Source organism: Lissotriton helveticus, chromosome 11 (assembly GCF_964261635.1).
Source record: "Lissotriton helveticus chromosome 11, aLisHel1.1, whole genome shotgun sequence".
Classification (NCBI taxonomy): Eukaryota; Metazoa; Chordata; class Amphibia; order Caudata; family Salamandridae; genus Lissotriton; species Lissotriton helveticus.
In genome coordinates this window covers 227,283,449-227,305,397 of record NC_136072.1, presented here as the reverse complement: position 1 = coordinate 227,305,397, position 21,949 = coordinate 227,283,449, and positions in this window count along the sequence as shown.

Below are 21,949 nucleotides of genomic sequence, written 5' to 3'. Positions count from 1 at the left end.
GATTTTGAGATGGTCAATCAAGAGTATGAGAGGAGCAGTGAAATAAAACATGCCAGGTAGCAATGGAGGAATACTGTGTTTGACTTGGAAACAATTGTTAAGGCCTTAAATTTAACATTGGAGCATACGTGCAGCCAATGGGGCAACTTCAGAACCCGGAATATGTGAGCCTTACATAGGGTTTTGGTGATGAGCGGAGTAACAAATATATCTAGTGTTGGCATAGCCCAACCTAGACTGGATAAATGTGGTATAATGATGTTATTTCAATAACTGTACTAAGACATGTAGATTTGGATATTTATTAGGGCAGCACAGTTTACCTGATTGGGAGAAAACAATGATTTATTTTTAAAAGGATTGTTGCTATAAATTGTGATTTTATTTCACTAAGCAAACTCAGGTTATGATTAGATGACTTTTAATTCACTTGCAAACTTGCATAACTTAGGTTATGATTAGATGACTTTAAATTCACGTGCATTTTTCTTTTGTACCTCCATTTTATCATTGTTGCCAATTAATGTTTTTTAAATTTTTGTACTTTATTTTGTAATTTGAGCATCTAATTTTTTAGCACATTTGGTTTTGTATCTATTTTTGCTCTACCATGTAATTGGAATGTTCATACTTTACAGTGCTGTAATGCTTAGGAGCTACATGTGCATTACTCACAAATAAATACTATAAAATCAGCGCTTAATATGAGCAGGTGGTTTCCTGTGCTCAACACCGGCATTTACTTGTCAACAGCTGCAAGTGTGACTGTCTGTCACAAGGTGGCGCTGTCTAAGATGACCACAACAACAGTCAATTATTCATTCAATATACATTAAAAATGACTATTACCTGCCACACATGCCATTTTATAACATTGGGGGCCTGGAATAATCTGAATTGTCACACTTATAGGAGGGTGAGGGTTAGTGTTAGATCTGGCATCATTGGCGTGGGTCTCCCCTGTATATTTGCCTTTGCCTTCTATATTTTTGGCTGTGTGTTGAACTTCGCTTTGCTGGTCTATATGCTTTGGGCACTTTGCCACTGCTGTTCAGTGACAAAGTGCAAGTGGTCCCTTTGTAAATCATTGTTATGGTTTGGCGATTCTATGATTGGCACACTTGATTTACTAGTCCGTCCCTAGTACAATGCACTGTGTGTGCCCAGGGCCTGTAAATCAAATGCTGCTAGTAGACTGCAGCACTGGTTGTGCTACCCACATAAGCAGCCTGTAAAGGTAACTCAGGCCTGCCATTGCAGAGCCTGTGTGCAGTCTGGTACAACCATGTCGGCCTGACAAGTGCTTTCACTTGCCAGGCCCTAACCTTCCCTTTTCTTATATATCAGTCACCCCTAAGGTAGGCCCATGGTACCCCTGTGGGCAGGGTGCAGTGTATGTGAAAGGTATAACATGGCCTGATGTGTGTGGCATGTCCTGATAGAGAAAACTGCCAATTTAGTTTTTCACTATTGCAAGTCTACCTGTTCCCATAGAGTAGAATGGGGGTTTGCTTATAGCATCTTTTACATGTAACTACCCCTGGGAACAAGTAGGAAAATAGTTTAGTATGCCTGAACTCAGAATGTTAAAAGGCATCGTTTAGTGAGGGTGATTTTTACATTCTGTGTTTGAAAATAGCATTTTTAGAAAGTAGTTATGTTCTTGCTTAGTCATCCAGTGTGTTTCTGCCAGGATGCGTATTGACTGTCTGGTTTTGGAGTGACAGATTCTGGGAAGGTGCTTTGGCTCCAGAGGTTCTAGATGGGTCAGGGCTGAATAGACCCAGGCTGCATTTAGAGTAGGGGGGGAGATTTCCTTTTACCTGAATGGGACTGGTCTGCCTTCCACAATGTTGTCTCCACCTCTTGCTAGGAAGTTGCACCAGGGAGGACAGAACTGGTTTTGACTGGGCACAGAGCTAATTTGCCACCAGAGAACAAAGGATTTTGCTGTTTAAATATTGGGGCCCAGATCCCAGAACTTTAGATCACTTCTGGGAAATCAAGAGGAACCTTTGCCAAGGAGAAGAGCTGGAGAAACTGAGGACAAGTACTGCCCCTGTGCTTTTTGCTGTCTGTGGTTTGCCAGCAGTGGCTACTTTCTGCCAAGAAAACAGAAAAGGTCTTTGCTGTTTTCTGTGTCCCCTGCTTAAGGAAGATCTCCAACGGATTGAAGAAGAGCTTGCCTCTTGTTCTGAAGTCTCAGGGGCACAAAGACTTCACCCCAGCTCCCCTGAACTGTCTTGCTGGGAGTTATGACCTGCCAAGAGGTGCCTGTAGCTGTTCAGGGCCTATGGAGGTTGTTCCGGCTGTTGGCAGCTGGAAAAGCAACACAACAACAAGAAACGCGATGCATCCATGCCTGTTTTCAATGCAACGCCTGCCCGCAGCTTGAGAAATCACAGCACGCGCAATCGAGTGCATCGGTCACTGAAGTCTGTGCAGCTGCAAGAAACCACGCATTGTCCTGGATCATCGCAGCAAGACGCCAGGTCTGTCGCATCGTTGGGGGACGCAGTAAGAAATCGATGCATCACCTTCCCACGCAGCAAGAAATTGACTCATCATCACTCCGGTAAGGAACCGATGCATCACCTCCCAAGCGCAGCAGTAAGAAATCGACGCATCACCTCCCCCGGAGCAAGGAACCAACGCATTACCTTCCTTTAGTGTGCGGAACCAACACATCACCTTCCCTGCAGCCCTTTTCATTTGTGTGCATGACGCATTTAAGGAACTTTGTGTAAAAAGTGTTGCATCTACAATTTGCTTTGAACTGAACTATTTCTACCATTCAAAAATCATATTTGTATTACTGTATTGTAGATTTTTGTCATTTTGGTCTTGTTTGGTTTAGATAAAAATTACTTGTTTTTCTAAACTGGTTTGGTGTCCATTTGTAATGTTTTCACTGTATTACTGTATGTGTTCACAAATGCTTTACACACTGTCTCTGAGATAAGCGTGTCTGCTCGTGAGAAGCTACCAAGGGGTTGAGTAGGGGTTATCTTAGAAATGTATTCCTTTACCCTGACGAGAAGCAAGAGTCCCTATTGGGACAATGGTACCTACCTCTGCCAACAAGAGTCCCCCATTTCTAACAGTTAGTAGTTGTGTTGTTACTATCATTGGTGGCAATGGCAGAGGCAATGTGTGGTGCACATTGCTGTGGTCTACTGACAAGAGCCCTGACACTTTTTATTTACAAATTAAGCACTGAAATATGTGTATCTGTCTCCCTAGTTGTGGATTTACACAGTGCCTAATATCAATAGAGAGAACATGCCCCTTTCCACCATGGACTATAACCATCTGTTCCTTGCTCTCAGAAACGCTAAATTAGAAGTGTTTGACAAAACCTAAGAAGTAGTAGGACAGAGAGAGGCATACACACTGTGGAACTGAGCTGCAAGAAACTAGACAAACACCTTGGTTAAACACCGTCTGTGGCCACCAGCAGCTATTTGGCAGTGCCACATATTCTCTAAGTCACATTAGGGTTCCATATTTCCTGTGAAATGCTCACATATTAATCTGAAATCCAAACGTCCATGCTCAGCTCCGCATTTACGATCCAACACATTTATTTTATTTTAATTTAATATCCTCGCATGGTATAATATAGAAGGGATTTAATCCAATCCTACATTTTAAAATCTGTTGTGTTGTATCAGAGTCTGATTAAATACCTTGGTTGTTCGGCCTATTTGCTGTTTCTCAATTAAAGCACATATCCGTCAAGCACCAACACCCAACTCCCCTCTCTTTTCTCTCACTCTCATGCAGTCATCCACCAATTTGTACTTTCTGCTTTGCCCCTTTATCTCTTGTCCAAGTCCCAGGAATGAGTGCCTGTCGCCAAACTACATTTTAGTTTTGTGTATGTCTTTAGGAAGATAGGGGCATAGTACCAAGATTAAGCGATAATTATCGCTTAACACGGTTAGCGGCAATATTATTATCGCCGAGCTCCGCCGATTTTTATCGCAGATAAACCTTGCTATTATCAAGGTTTATCTCAAAAGCGATAAAAATCGGCCAAAATGCATGAATATCGCTGAAAAGTCAGCGATATTCATGCATTACTGAGCTAATGCTCTTAGCCATGTTATCCACCTACCATTGGATAACATGGCTAAGAACTGCTCTGGGCAGGCGTTAGTTTTTGGAGATATTCGCGCTTAGCGCGAATATTTCCAAAAGTACGCCTTTGTAGGTAATAGGAGATAGCGATGTTAGCGACTGTTTACAGTCCCTAACATCTTGGCACGCCCACTTTGCATGTCATTAGCGATAAATATCGCTGACATGCAAAGTGGGCCCCATGATGATCGCTATCTCCTACTAGCTGTCGCTAACTGGTGTTAGCGACAGCTAGGTAATAGGGCGATAAAATTATCGCCGCTTTAGCGGGAAAAATTCCCGCTAAATCGGGGATAAGGTCCTTGGTAATATGTCCCATAGTTCTAAATGGAGATGCTAATTTGATTTTTTTCCGGTTTAAAATCAATTAATGCTTCTAACGTTATCCCTTCAAATGTCTGATTTATAAATGTTAGCAGAAAACAGGTTGAGCTGCAGAACGAAGCTCTGAAACACCCCAGTGCTACTGCAAAGTTTGTATGTTGCTGCAGACAAATTTCAGATTAATCTGTCAGTTCTGGTTAGCTGAGCTTCCTCGAGAAGCTGGGCTAACTGCAGGTCTCTGCCAGCCTCTGCTATAAAAATAGCTATTAAACTGTGCGTAATAAAATGCAATGATAGGTTTCAAGAAACCCTGTGCAATGAATGTACATGTCTAAGTAGCATAGAAATTCTAATATGTTAGAGAAAATATAAACTAAAGTGTACATCGCGTAGCAGTTTGGGAGAATGCCCTGAGCAGTGTATATAGATACATTTTAGTCAGAATATGTAATTATGTGATTGTTCCACGTCTACAATTTTCACATGCACTTAATTAATACGATTTTTAAATACATTGTGTTGGCCCGAGTTAAAGCCACTGGAGCAGCCAATACTGAGGAACTAAATGCTTTCCACTAAAAATAATAAATTCTATTTCAGAGGCAAACAAAAAATAAACGAAGCAAGCATTACGTTTGAGAAATGTAATTAGCAAAGCCCTGCACCAAAGCTTCCATTACAGAAATCCGCAGGATCGGAAATAGAATATGGAGTGAACAATATATCATAAGGGGAACCCAGATACACGAGGCAAAGGGGGCCCTTGAGGGCAGGGATGACAAATGAGAGGCAGCAAGAGTGTGCCCTCAATTAGAGACCTCATTATCATCCAGGATAATGCAATTGTATTTAAAATCTGGAAGAATGCTTCTGTAGCTTTATAAAAGAAGGGGCAGATTTATGTTAACTGGCGCATCCCCAGGGATGCGCCAGTTAACATGCGCCACAGTGCGCCACAGCTCCGCCACCCATGGTGCGCCGCATTTATGATGCGGCGCACCATGGGGCAAAAACGACACAGATGCGTGACGCATCTGTGCCGTAAAGGTGACGCATTGCTGGAGTTGCGTCGCAAGCGCGACGCAGCTCCAGCAAGGCTCGGGGGTGCCCCATCTCCACAATGCTGCGTCAAGACCTACGCCTGCTTCAAGCAGGCGCAGGCTTTTGACGCAGCATTGGCCTGAAAGTGACTGAGTGAAATCTTATAGATTTCACTCAGCCACTTTTGCGAGGCGCACCTGCCCCGGAACGCCCACCCTGCGCCGGAACGCCCACAAGCGGCGCAGGGCTTTACAACGTGACGCATCTGCCTAGATGCGTCACGTTGTAAATCGTTCGTAGGGATGCGCCACGTTTACGCCGCCTTGCGTGACGCAACAGCGGCGTAAACGTGGCGCAAGTGCCTCATAAATCTGCCCCGAAGTCTGTAACGCTACAGCTCGAAAAACTATTTTGCGCGTCATTTATGAGTCAGATGGGAGGTGGAATCTTTTTAAGAATGAGCCAGCCAATAAAACAACAGAATACATATTTGTTGAAGCATTTGTTTTTTTCTTAGGTAAAAAGGTATTGGTAAGTGCTATATCTCTCTTGAGATACCCATTTTAACATGATGCTCCATGCCGTACGTCTCACAGGCCTCATTTATGAGGCTGTGCGTCACTTTTACGCCGCCAGTGCGTCACTTTTTGTGACGCACCAGTGACGTAAAAAATGCACCTTGTTGCGCCATATTTACAAAGGTAGATGCGTCACTTTGTAAACCCCTGCGCCACATTATACCTGCGCCAGGTATAATGTATGCAAGGGGGGCGTATTGACGCAAGGAAGGGTCGTAGAAGTGAAGCAGTGAAATCTATGAGATTTCACTGCGTCACTTTTAGGACAACGTTGTGTCCAAATCTTGCGCCTGTCTCACAGCAGGCGTAAGACTGACGCAGGCCCTTTCACATGGGGCTTGTCCCATGTGAAAGGGCGCATTGCTGGAGTTGCGTCACTTTTGTGACACACTCCAGCAATGCGTCACTTTTGCGCTTACAGATACGTCAGAAATACTGACTTATCTGTAACTCCTTGCGACATGATGCGTCATACAATAAATATGACGCATCAGGAATGTCGCAAGGAGTGCGCACTGAGAAGTGACGCATCGCTGCTGTCACTCAGCGATGTGTCATTTCTCATAAATGAGGCCCGACGTTTCTAAGCACCATAAACAACAGGATCAGCTATTGTCCAATTATTTGATACGAAATGTACCAACCTTTGGAAGGTTAAGGCGCCCTTAAAGAAATTCGACCTGGAAATCACCAAACGTTCAATTCACTGTGCCAATTTACCTGGATAATGATGGCTTTCAATAGCTAAGTCACACCTAGAGTTAGAGTGGCAGATAATAGAATCTGCAGTGAGAGGGTTCATTTTTGCTGTATTTGAATGCAGGAGTTATCTGTTTGCCCTTTATGAGAAGAACGCCATTTACTGGTGATATTTGGCACTTACATGTTTTTATGGACTAACATACTTTCTAATGATCATTTTTCTAACTATAATGTTTTACGGTAGGTATAGTAAAAAAAAAAAATATATATATATATATATATATATATATATATATATATATATTGTGAAATGCAATTCCTGATTGATTTTTGCAAGTGTGAATCTTTCTATTGAAAAGTTTTCAGTGTTTATTTCATTCAAAAATGTGGTACCGAAATAAATATTATAAGCAGAACTACACTTTTTAGAAACTTTTTTCAGAAATAAAGAAAAACAACGATTAGAGATTTGGAACATGTCCATGAACAATTAGATATATTTCAGTTACAAAATGGCTCCAAGTTTGAGAAGGAAATCCCATTATAAGGATTGTAAGTAGACGTCAATAATCAGAATAAGCTTGGCAAAACCAATAGTCTTTATTTATGTCCAATGATATTTCTGACTGGGACATTCTGAAATAAAGCTATGTTTGACGTTTTTACTGCATGCAGTTGGTTTTACGTTTGCTTGTTTGCCTATTGAGGCAAGAGCAATGGCATGTTTATTTTGAAAATAAATGCTACAGAAAATAAATCATTTTTTTCAGTATCATTCTTTTTTAGATCCTTTTGCCAGTGCTTGCTCCTGCTGCTACAGGGTGTGTGTTTACAAACTATAAATAGTCTCCCTCAGATTCCAGGGTCGGACTGGGGCAGAAAATAGTCCTGGGCACCATCATAAAAGTGACCCCCATTAGCAAAACAGATAACTAAAAAAGTGACCCACATTTGCAAATTTGGACTGTTTTGAATTTGTAAACTCATGCTATATTGGTGCTTTGCAGGAAATGTGTAAACATATGCGTTTGTGCTCACTGCAGACCATTTTTACGGTAATATCATGGAAATCAACAGTAAAAACTGTACCGCCAGACAATAAAATAGACCTACAAATAGCCATAAAAACTGGCCCACATGCTGCCCTTTTAGGCCCTCCCATTCGGTACTGCCAGATTGCCCTATAAGGCAGTCTGACTGTGCTAAAATCCAATGGACGGACACACCTACGGAAGAAACAGAAAAAAGGTTGCACTAAAACGCTCTAGCGGGCTGTTCGAAGATATGATTAATGATGTTGCAAGCCAATAGCTGAAGGTTTCAAGGCAAAAGAAGCCAATGGCTGAAGGAAGCTGGCTCAATAATTTTTAAAGTAAGTACCTAATTCAATACGTTTGCCACAAATGTCTCAAGTGTTATAATATATCAGGCCCAAGAGAGCAAACGTTTCAGATCATGGTGGCTTCTGCCATATATATTTTATAAAGGCTTCAAAGTACTTTGAACTATAGCACTAACAATATTTCATACAGTTGCAGGAGAAATAATGGTCTTCATGCCCTGAATTTGCTTATTTGCAAAACAAGAGAGCAGAAATTCTAACTCATGTTGGCAAATTACTATAAAAAACTCTGATTACAAATCTTTACCAACTTCTTAACTCAAAAGATATGCTATTACTTCGACATCCGTCTTCCTCATCTCAGTCCTGACAAATTGAGGATTTGCCTCATCACATAGAATAGAAAAAACAGTTGAACCAAGAATAAGACTAAAAAAAATAAAAGTACATTGAAACCTCCTCTTCCTAAAGCAAGATTTTACTATTCACATTTCTACTTCTATTTTTAAAGTATTATGAAACACGCTGCTGTTGCAACAAAGCAATGACTGAATTTCATATATCAGAATGCAGACACTGGCGCATGAACATTTCTTAAAACAGTAATGTCCAAATCACAACATCCGTGCTACTTCTAGCATCGGTTTATTATAATTGATTATATGTACTGTGTACAAATCAATGGCATCCAATTTCAATCAAGCATCTGGGTTTACAGCGACTCACTGTACATACTTCGATGCATCCAAAGTGGACTCAACCATGGGAGTTTGCTTCTTTGACGGGGATATACACTGTATGTAAGTCCCAGAAAAAGTAAATTTTAGGGACATTTAAGCTCATGAAGCCCATCTACAACACCAGGTAAACCCCAAGTCTGCCAAGGGCAAACATCTGTTTTCCTTACCAACATTTTAGGCATTGGATTACTTCAATTGCTTTGAAAGCAACAACTTCTTTTGTCATGTTCAGAAAATTCTCTACATGTAGAATTCGCTAGTATCCTACTATGCTGTAAAATGAAAACCAAAACATTTAAATAATTAAAGCCATTTACCTTTCCTGGCACAGTGGCTCAGCCTTGGAGTGGTCAACATCCAAACCAACGAAAAATAACTGAAACAGTACCTGACATGTGTTTCACTCTTATTGGAGTTTGCAAGGAAAGCACAGTTATAGTCATACACACGGCAGAAACCTGTACGATCGCAACCATAGAACACTTCAAATATAGAGTGCCACACCGAAGAGACATTTTCAATTTTTCAAAATCTAGAACATACAGTTCTGAAAGTAAACCACAGCGTTATATACCTAATTAAATATAAATGGCTTTCAAATGCCAGAACAGTGTGTTTCAGTTCCTGTCTTATCTAGCACTAATATGGGAGGTGCTCTGCATGTTTACTTAAACTACAAAGATGCAGAGACATCCATATTTCTTTTTAAATGAGGAAAATTGGTCTTTTAAAAGTCTTTTACCTTCCAGGGTGAAAGCTTTTTACACTCAACTAGAGATAGTTATGAAATAAGATAGGCAGTGATGTGTCTTTTAAGAGAAGTTAATGAAGAAGAAAACACTGCCACAGATAGCTTTCTATAAAGAGCATAAATTATCGAAGAAGCAATTGAGGTCTAATAGAGTGGGGCTCATATAGCCCGAAGGGTATCAGGCGCTTTTCATTTCAGCTTTGTTGCTTGGCACTGCTAAATACTAGGGTAATTGCAAATGCATGATAATATTGCAGAAGAAAGTGCTTTGATCAATTAAATGCATCACTCTGTCTAATGGTTTTGTCAATTAGGTTTTTAGTATGATTTAATACCAAGTGAAACCATTGTACTTCCATCTACCAGCTAATTAGCACCCTGCATCATTCATCATTCAGAATCCTTCTGTCTAGGCGTCTAAACCAGAGTACCACCAGATACCCACGCTTTGAGCTGGCACACATACAAAACGATGGCACATCAAAACGTACATGAAATACTGGACCTTTCCTTAAGCTAGGTAAGTAGGTTTGATCTCTCGCCCCTCATTGAGACAGATTAGTGTAATCGGTGTAAAGTTAATTTCATTTTTAAATTCTACTTTGATGGAAAGATTTTCCATTCAGAATATAGTTCAAATATAGCTGAAATGCCTTCTATATGGGGCTGTATTATATATATGGTGCACTTCTCCTGTTTGCGCCACAGCTCATCTTTCAAAAGGATTGCCAGGTGCAAACAGAGAAAGTGAGCTGTATTATGCTGTATTGTGCAGACAGCGCTGCCTCCAGGGCAGTGAATTAAAGTAATTGGCTGCTTCAAAGCTGCGCCCTGTTTCACAGTGCAGGTGGCATGCTGCCTGCACAGGGGCGGCTCTAGGCTCATGGCGGCCCTGGGCAGGGAGCGTAGGTAGGAGGCCCCGGAAGAGAGGGTCCGGGCGGGGCGTAGCACGTAGGCCAGTGAAGAGGGGGGGGCAGGGTGTTTGGAAGTGGAACAGAGCTGGAGACCGCCAAATCCCTGCCAGGGGCCGCCACGCAAATATGTATCCATCCTCAGAGGATTATTACATTAAGGATATATATTGGCGTGGTGGCCCCTGGGGTTTGGTGGCCCTGTGCAGGTGCACAGCTTGCACATGCCTAAGGCCGCCCCTGGCCTGCACTTTCAAGAGGGGAAACAGATCACCTTGTGGGTGGGTGCATTAGGTGACTGCACCTGCATGGAGGGAATGTCTGGGGACACCCATGGGAATCGCTTTCTCCCTTCAGAGGGCTGGCTTTAGGAGGAGCACTGAAAGTCTGCCACCTCTTTTGTAGCATACTTTCAGTGCGCCCAGGGCCGGACTGGCTACCGGGCAGTTAGGAATTCTGGTGAGTTGGGGGCTGATTTCGTTAATGGGGACCTGCGTGAGCTAAACGAAATTAGTTTTGCTTTCAGTATTTCGAAGCACACGCAGGTCTCCATGGACGAAATCAGCGCCCACTGCAATAAAATCAGGCAGCAGCTCGGCAGCATTCCAAACTGCCCGGTAGCCAGTCCGGCCCTGAGTGCGCCTCCTAAAGGCATGTTTGCCTCTGTGCCAACATCAGTAATATGACACAGGTGCAGTGACAAAGTGTTTCCCTTATTTACATGGGACATACCCCATGAAAATGAGGGAACACCCTCTCATGAACGAGCTAGTACTACATGTGCACAAGTGCTATCAGTATTGCAGAAGGAGATGCACCTGTGTCTGTGGCCCCTTCTGTAATATCACTGTGCCCCAGGGCACAATGTATAATATGGCCACCAGAAGGACACACTGATACTCTGGTTCTTTTCCTGGTGTCTGTAGTGGAGAGCAGCTGTAGGAATGCTCGTGGAACTCTCCATGCAACAGCTCTTCTGGTCTTAGCAGTGTAGCAGGAAACAGGCCTTTGCCATAGATGCTCCTAGGATCGTGAACAGTCCAGATGAGACTTAGGACTGCCTGACACTGTTTCAGTTAAGGAAAGTGCTGAAGGCACATCTCTTCAAAGCAGATTACTTGTCAATACCTTAGAAAGCACCCACCCTGGACTGAACTCAAATTCAACTTCTCACCTTCACCTTGTGAAGGATTACTATTCAAACTAGACACTGTCCACATCGTACAATGCCACGCTCCATGGACAGACTGGGAACTCAAAGCAGCCCTGGCAAATTTTGTCAGACCAAACCCTGTATGGTGCATAGCAAGCAAGTGCAGCGAGTGATCCTGACCACTGCAAGTGGGCTTGTAGGGGGTTCTTCCACCAAGAAAAAGTTTGAAAACAACGGTACATTCTACAGCACATTATTCATTATATATTCCCTTGTATATATATTTTTAAACCATATTAAATAATGACCTTACAGTGCACCAGGATACAGCAGTCTTTGTTGGGGCTCTTCGTTGATTCCCTCATTATAACCCACCAACACTGCCTTTCACCTCTCCAAAGCCCCTCTCTCACATGTATTTGATTTGTTTTATAGCACCCCTTCATATCAGTGTAGGGAGTCTGAGCATTTTACATCCCACACACTTACAGAGACAATGAATCATATGTGTGTAAATCAGTGTGTAGAAAATGTTATATAAGACAAAAGGGGATACAAGGTATAGGATTCACATGTCATCCATACTGGTAGGCATTTTTAAGAGCACAATTTCAGGATTCAGAACGTAACACAGTGGTTTGGGTTGGTTGTATGACATAATATCGACAGACAGAATATCTACATACAAAAATATCGACACAAAAATATCGAAATCAAAAATATCGACATTATATCTACATAATGGTAAGTACAAAAATATCGAAAAAAGAATATTGTTGTACAAAAATATCGAAATAAAAAATATCGTTTTTTTAAATGTATTAATAATAATTTAAAATTAATTTAAAAATGCATATAATTTTACAAATATTAACGCATGTTTTTACAACGCAGATACTTTTACAACGCATACCATTACAACGTAAGTATTGGTAAGTATATAATAATTTTTTTATGTAAATTAATAAAAATTAATATAATATAATTTAATTTAATTTAATTTAATTAATTTAATTTAAAATTAATTTTACTTTAATTTGTACACTGTACCCCTGTACCCCAAAAACCCAAAACTAACCCTGAACCCTAAAAATACCCCTTTACCCCAAAACTAAAAACTGACCCTAAACCCTAAAAATACCCCTTTACCCAAAAACTAAAAACTGACCCTGAACCCTAAAAATACCCCTTTACCCAAAAACCAAAAACTGACCCTGAACCCTAAAAATACCCCTTTACCCAAAAACTAAAAACTGACCCTGTGCCCTAAAAATGCCCCTTTACCCAAAAACTAAAAACTGACCCTGAACCCTAAAAATACCCCTTTACCCAAAAACTAAAAACTGACCCTGAACCCTAAAAATACCCCTTTACCCAAAAACTAAAAACTGACCCTGAACCCTAAAAATACCCCTTTACCCAAAAACTAAAAACTGACCCTGTGCCCTAAAAATACCCCTTTACCCAAAAACTAAAAACTGACCCTGAACCCTAAAAATACCCCTTTACCCAAAAACTAAAAACTGACCCTGAACCCTAAAAATACCCCTTTACCCAAAAACTAAAAACTGACCCTGAACCCTAAAAATACCCCTTTACCCAAAAACTAAAAACTGACCCTGAACCCTAAAAATACCCCTTTACCCAAAAACTAAAAACTGACCCTGAACCCTAAAAATACCCCTTGACCCAAAAACCTAAAACTATAACATTTTAAATATAATTATATACTTACCAATACTTACGTTGTAATGGTATGCGTTGTAAAGGTATCTGCGTTGTAAAAACATGCGTTGTAAATGCATGCGTTGTAATAGTTTTTGCGTTGTAAAAGTTTTGTTGTAATGGTAGTGCGTTGTAAAAGTTGCGTTGTAATGGTTGTTTCCTTATAAACACACAACCCACTACACATGAATAAATGAAATCATTTAATCACTTAATAATTATTAATTACCAATTAATTATTAATTAACAATATCAAAAATTAATAAATTAAAAATATTAACACATTAACTCTAATTAATTTAATTTACTACTTAATAGTATTTCATTACAAATTAATTATTAATTAACAATAACACTAAATTAAATATATTAGCACAATAAATCTAATTAATATAATTAACTAATTAACATTAATTAATTACCAATTAATTATTAATTAACAATAACAATAAATTATATATCTTAGCACATTAAATCTAATTAATTTAATTAACTAATTAATATTAATTAATTACCAATTAATTATTAATTAACAATAAATGTAAATGTAAATGTAAATGTATTTCGATTTATATAGCGCACGAATCACCCAGGGGTCTCAAGGTGCTTGCTTAGGGAACCCGTCCTGGTATTCCCCTGTGAGATACCCCGGCAGGGTATCCACAAGGTGAAAGCCAGGCATCCCGCCGCGAGGGGCCGTAGTGGAGATTAAGCAAGCTATTGCCCAGAGTCGCAGAGTGTGACCCCGTGAGTCGAGTAGGCACCGGAGCGAGAATTGTCGAGTCTGTGGAATTTTGAGCCGAGACCCGCCGAGGCGGGGAATCAAACCCTGGTCCACAGCCGATCTCAGCTTCCGGGTCTGCCGCCTCTAACCACTGAGCCACGCTTCTCCATAAATTAAATATATTACCACATTAAATCTAATTAATGTAATTAACTAATTAGTTTCAATTAATTACAAATTAATTATTAATTAAAACATATTTAAAAATATATATTAATTATTTAATTATTATTAAATTACTTCCCACCCTATTTCCCTATAAACCCACAACCCGCTCTAATACTAAAACGCAAAATGTTAACATAATTACTAATTTTCAAACATACATTTCTAAACATATTTAGCAAACATATAAACAACATAATAAAATACATAACACTAAACATCAAAATTTCGATATTACTAACATACATACCTTAATTTCGATATTCTGTCTGTCGATATTATGGCACATCGATATACTATACCATCGATATTACAACATCGATATTATTGTATATCGATATTTTGATTTCGATATTTTGTCTGCCTACCGTTTGGGTTAACTTTACTAGTATCAATTTATTTCTACACAAACAAACCCTTTTAAGAAAACATTAGGATAATAAAGGCTGTGAAAAAACCATAACTTTATAGCTTAGATTAGGATTTTAAATTCTGAACTGCATAGTAACAAAAGGATCTCTGTGCCAAAATCAGTAACCCACTGAGCTAAACAGATCTGCATAGTACAAACTCTTTGCAGCAGGCATGTTACTGCTCTGCTCTACCTTAGATGAGTCAAAATTGCCAATGGACAAAACTCCAATCTCTCTACAACAGGTACATTATTCACCTGTTATTTTGGCAATTTTATTGTTGGCTGAGAACTGTTGGATATACAAGGAACTCTGCAGTGCTTTTAAAATGGCTGCACTGCTATACAACCAGCCCTCGGAAACAAGAGCAGACCCCACACTTCCAGACTCCCAGGGTAATGTCCATTACAGGCACTCCGGCCTTGACACTCTCCCCCTGGGCAGGTTTGCGCTATGGGTCTGATGACTCCCCTTCCCACACCGACAGACACCGGGCCTGGGAGAATTGCTACAGGACAGATAACAAGGGCAGCAGCCTTGCCCATCCTCTTCATGCCAATGGCAGCAGTCAGAGGGGGGAGACAAGAATGCTACCTTGGGAGACACACGCTTTTTCTTGAACCTTTGTGCCCCTCACCACCCTATACCAACAGTCCCACATACACCATCCACCTACTCAGAGCAGGCGGAAAGGGCAGCATTTGTTTTATGCTGAAAAACTGCACAGTAAACCTTTCTGACATCTCCTCTGCAAAGTCTAGCCAACATGTAATGAGGGTATTAGAAGCAATTATTGCCTCGTGTTTCCATGCTCTGCTGTCTGCAGCTCATTCAGTAACTCAGGGATTTATTGATTTAATGTATGGGCTTAAATTGTGAAAAGGAACAGCAGAGACTCCTTCTGTGGTGGTGCAGCACAGAAAATGAGATCATGACCTGGCTCTTGAGTAACACACTATTTAGGCACAGACAAGAGGCAGCTAAAGTGTGATAATCCCAGCTGACATTAAGTACTGTTCAAACTGTTTGAGTAAATCAGTCATGACGCTTGCACTCATTAGCACACGCATCCATACTTAAACCTTTGTAATGAACTTGAGAGTAATGATGTGCCTTTCTTTCTTTTCTTGTTTGTTACATTCTAAAATACTCATTGTTGGTAATTGGGTTACTGGTTGAGGAGGGTGGAACCCTACTCAAGCAGCAACTGCAATTTGTGTCAGGGGAAAGTCACAAGTAAACCCCAAATTATCCTGTACTTTACCCTCTGGCAGCTTGTCACAAGCAGTCAGGCTTCATTTAAAGGCAATGTGTAAAATATTTATGCAGCACTTCAAATAGTAATAAAGTGAAAAAACAGCACAAGAAAAATCCCAAATTTAGCAAAATTATTATACACCAAAATGATAACAATCCAATCAGTAGAACCGGAGAAATACAATTTTAAAGATTCAGCTGTAAATAGTGGCTAAAAGCACAAAGCATAAACTGTGGTTATTTGGTCGTCCAGTACCGGGACGGAGTCACAAGTTCAGGCCGACCGCAATGGAGTGCGGCCTAGAGACAGCTATCAGGTTAGGCCCACTGAAAAAAGTACTTTAGATCTTGTTTGTGGAGCACCGGGAGATGTGTGTTGAGGATGCATTGCATAGCTGTGGTTCTGAGAAGCTGTGAGTCTGTGATGCGAGGTCCTGCATCATCATCAAGGATGCCGTCGATAAGGGACTTGCGGTGCGAAGTTCTGCATGGTAGATGAGTCACACACTGGCAGTACCGAATATGCTTCGGGGCTGTTTCATGGAGTCCTGTGTGGTCATTGAGGATGCCGTCAATGAGGGGATTGCGATGCAACGGGATATATCGAGGATGTGTCATGCAACAGCGGTCTTGAGGAGACTTGGGCTTCGATGCAAAGTCCGGCTTCTAGGATGCATTTCTTACAGCAGGGCAGGAGGGCAAAAGAGAAGCAGTCGTTCTGGCTGAGCAGCACAGCAATACCTCTGAGTCTTCCACAGGTCCAGAGGTGTACTGAATTGTTAGGTCTGAGGATCGTTTATTTATACAAGGTGCCCTCTTTGATGTAGGAGAAGGTTCTGGAGGTTTACACCCCAGAATTGTTTGGAAGTTCCTGCCTCTCTACCCTGTCCCCACCTTGTCTGGGTGACAAAAGGCTAGTGTCAAACCCTTTGTGAGTGTACTCAAGTGGAATGGTTGTGATGTGAAAGTGTTGTAGGTGGCAGATCCCCCCCTCATCAAGTCAGACATGGCCCATCTTGCCAACACCTTTGTTCCTTTCATCTCAAGGTCTAGGAGCAATACACAAAGCTATCTATCTATGAAACCAACTTCACAACACAAGGAATTCAGTCACCTCTTCTAACCTATACGAACGAAGATTGTAAACTCATCACTAAAAGAAGACAATATCCCAGAGTACCTGAAGACTGGGCAAGTGATGCCCCTCTTAAAAAAAGTTGGTGCTGTCCCTACTATTCTGAGCAACTTTTGTCCAGTGTTGAATATCCACTTTCTAGCAAAATTGATGGAAAAATGTGTGCACAACCAACTGAACCAGCACATTAACCAATTCAACCTACTCAACAAATTTCAAACTGGATTTAGAACACGCCACAGCACTGAATCAGCCATTGTTCACATAATGGACGACACCCATAAAATACTAGACAACAACAGCTCTTGCCTACTCATCCTCCTAGGCCTCTCATCAGCATTTGACACGGTCAATCACAATGTTCTACTAAAAGTACTAGAAAACAGAAAGTGGTTATCTGAGAAATTGCTCTCATAGTTCGCTTCCTTCCTGCAGAATCGTTCACAACACATCAAACTAGGCAACTCATTCTCTGAATCCTCACCAGTGAGTTGCGGAGTCTCTCAAGGGTCCACTATTTCCCCCACACTTTTTAACCTATATATGGAACCATTAACATCCTCAATCAATCGGACGTTGCATACCACTTGTACGCAGACGACACACAACTATAGTTACAGATATCCTCCCTAGATGACATCATTCAACTAAATAAACCCTAGTCAAAACTCAGTCCTGTCTCTCTCAAAAAACCTCAAGCTGAAGTCTTTGAAAACAGAATTCCTTTTCTCCCTGCAAAACAGCTCCACACTCATCCAAGATTGGCTCAAGCACTGAGACACCCTCAATTGCAAACCTACCATTATTGACTCTATGAAATCCCTTGGAATAACACTAGACAAGAATCTAAACATGATAGCTCACATTAGTGATACTATGCGCAGTGCGTCATTCCAACTCAGATTTCTGAAGAAATTGAACCCATTTCTGCCACCCCCAGACTTCAAGCAAGCGTTACAATCACTAGTGGTCTCCAGACTAGAATACAATTTGGTGACCCTGTCAGGTCTGCCTAAAGCGAGAACAGCTCTATGCAAAACGCCTCTTAATGGTGCAGTAGGACTGGTAACAGGCTCTAGATGCTTTGACCACATCACCCCATCACTTAGGTATGAACCCAACTGAAAATTGCTTGCCTCACACACAAAGCATTACATTTTAATTAACCAAGTTTCCTGGCAACTAACCTTTGTAGGAGCAAAAAATCAGAATGCCACAATGAAGAGAAGCCTCTTCATGGAAATCAATGTCCATTGCTAAAACTTTATGTTGCACTTTAATTAATGCATGTTCTTTAGTTGAACATGCTCTGGAGTGTGCAGACTTTGGGCATACTCAGGAGAATGCCGTTTTTTTTTATAACAGAGTCATGGATTAACAATGCTTCTGATCCAGAAATAGCCAACGCAGGTCCTTCAGGTCTCAATATATAGACAAGATTGGGTTAAATAAGAAGGCTGCACCCTAGCCATCATTTACCGCAGTATTATGAAGAGTACATTTAAAAATCATTACTGCTCTACCAATTTAGAAGCACTATCTTTTAAAATTCAGCTCACCAACAATTATTCATTTGATGGGCTAGTTATCTATCAACCTCCTTATCAAATAATTAAGCTCCTTAACAGGTAATTGCTGTTCACTCGTCAGATTTTACTATCCTGGGTGATTTTAATACTTATTTAGAGGATGCTAAGAATAAAGATGCATCATACCTGTCCAACATTGAAAGCATGGGTCTTACCCAACAGGTCATGGGTGCTACTCATTTAGCAGGTCATCAGCTAGACGGAATTGTTGCCGATAAAAATCTCATATGTACATCATCTTCACTGCTTTTGGTCAGGTCAGACCATTATGGGGTGATGTTTACTCTTCAGACCCAGATTTCATGTACTGCGACATCATTACTTGCTACACAGAAGATTCCTAGGTGATCCTGTCCTTGGAACAGTATTACACAGGAAGCTTTAAGCTTATCATTAAAATAAAACCTTCTCCCTCACAATAAAGATCCTAATGAGGCAGCAACAGTATTTGGTTGGTGGATTTCCTCCTCATTTGATCACATTGCACCAGTAAAAAAACATCAGAAAGTAAAGCTAAAACCATGCCCTCACAACCGTGGTTCACTGAGGGGCTTAGACTACAGAAACAGTCCTGCCGCAGGTTGGAAAGAAAGTGGAGGACTAATTATATCATTACATATAAGTAGATATATATACAATCTCTAGCAACGGATAAAGCTTTAATTCAAACAGAGAAAACCTATTTTTATACTAAGAGAATTGAAGCCTCAAGAAACAAAAGAACTTTTCGCAACTGTAAAAGGTCTTGTCAAGCCGCCAAAATAGAAAAAAACAAATGTGAGTCGAGCGTTCTGTAATTCGATTGCTATGTTTTTCGAAGATAAGATAAAAGTCATGTATAATAATTTCTCACAGAACTCAACACCTAGCTCCAGACCTTATTGGTGTTTGGTGGATATTTCGAATCAAATGTTTACCTCTGTCATATTTTCCAATACATGGAAATTCCTCTCTTGAAAAAAAACAGTCTGGATCACTCCGATTCAAACAGTTACTGACCCATATCTAGACTCCCTTTTCCTGCTAAATATGTCGAGGGCAATGAATGTGGAAATTTCAGCTTTCTTTGAAACTAACTAACTACTTGACTCAAAGCAGTTCCACTTCAGAGGCCAACACAGCACTGAACTGGCCTTGATCAGAGCCTCAATGCGCCATTAGTCCTATTGGACCTATCCGCAGCGTTCGACATCGTCAATCATAACATACTTTTGGATCATCTCGCAGCTATAGGGATAAAGGATCTCGTCTCATCGCTACTTACCTCTTTTCCTGGGAATCGTGTGCCGTTTGTGGCTCCGGAAGATTATTGATGCCCAACCTTTTCTTTACCATGCGGCGTACCACAAGGGTCACCACTGAGTCCACTCTTTTGAATGTTTATGGGGCCTGCTGGCTAGCCTGATTAAATTCTATGGATTTGTGGTGGTATCTTATGCTGATGATACACAGATAGTGATATTGGTAGCCAGCAACCCTGATGAGACTGCTCTCCATTTCCAGGACTGTATGCTTGAAGTGAGAAAATAGATAGCCTCAAATTGTTTAAAGTTCAACTCTAGCAAAACAGTGGTCATACTCTTTGGAAGGAACACTACTTTCTGGCCCCTATTTGGTGGCCACAGGGATTGAAACATTTACCTATCCCAGTTGACAAAGCAAGGAATATTGGAGTGGTCCTTGACAGCAACCTATCCTTTGAGGGTCAGGTCAACGCTGTCACATCAGCCTCTTTTTTCACCTTAAAACTCCTTATAAGAATATTGGATATTTCTACTGAATTAACATCATGCTATATGGAATGAAAGGCCTGGATAGGCATTTGTTGAATTTGGAATTAAATACTTGAATTACGATTGGACATGAATTGATTACGCATTGAGACTTGGAAAATAAAATGGATTAAGATAAAAAAATTCTTTGGAACACATTTGATTGGGAAATGTTTTCTTGGCAGTGCACCCTGCGTGGGACCTGAAGTGGTTCCACTGCTATTGTGATATACTTTGTGTGAATGGATGGAGCGCACTTTGGAGCTGCACGCCACAATAATTTGAAAACGTTGAGCTTGTTCGAAATGTCTAGGGACCAGGAGTGCATCCTTCAACTCGCCTCTCCCACCTGAGGGGTGGAGTTGGCACAGGCTGGCACACCCCCTTTCCTCACATAGGGTTTTCCGCCAGTCTTCCCACCAGAGTGGGGGTCAGAACCGGTGGGAGAGGCAACCCAGAACCGTGCCTCTTCAGACAGGAACCGACTAAGAAGAAGAGACAAAGGACATAGAGCTGTGCTGAAAGTAAGAAGAGGAGGATGCCCACTGACTTGGCTGCAGCCCTCCCACCCTTTCCCCACCTCAAACCTGCTCCAACAAAATCCCAGTGTGCCCTGCAGCCAGCAACCTCAAGAACCCTGAGGACCTGCCCTGTCTTCCACAAGAAAGACTTTGTCTCCTGTGACCGCCGGATTTGCTCACCCACAGACTCTGGCCAAATCCGCAAGTCTGCACCACTCTGCACCCGTTGCCTACGGCCCGAGTTTGAGTGGCCCAACACCACAAGGAGGTCTCCATGGCGATTCTGACCTGAGATCTGGTGATCCCTCACCTGCCTCGAATCTCAAACAAAGCAAAGCCTTCAGCGTCTTTCTGGAGGATCCCCCAACTGCAATCGGAAGCTGGTAAAAAAATCCAAATCTAACGACACCACTGCACTGACAAACCCACAGCCTTGGGTGGCCCAACCAATGGTTTCTCAGCATCCTCAAGCCTCCCAAATTACCTCTCCAACCAGTGGTCACCTCCAGAAGATCTTCGTCCATGAGCCTGCAGACGTTGTTGCAACCTGAGAACCCCCTTTAAAATCAACTTGGCATCCGATGCCAAAACAGCACCCTGCACCCAGCCGCCCCTGCGCCGCTGTGGGTGTACTTTGGGTGCTAACTCAGATTCCCCCATTGCCTAGAGCCTAACCCCAGGAGCTTTGCTCCAGCAACCTTGTGGCCTGCTTGTGAGCAGCCTCCAACCGGAGGCCCCGATCCCCTAATGGATAACATTGGGCCTCAGCACACAGCACCCTGCCGCCCTGGTGTTGCTGAGGGTGCTTTGAGAGTGCATCCTTGACCCTGGGGGAACCCTGGTTCTATCCCCAGAATACCAAATGCCACAAACTTGTACTTACCTGTAAACCAATAACTCAAT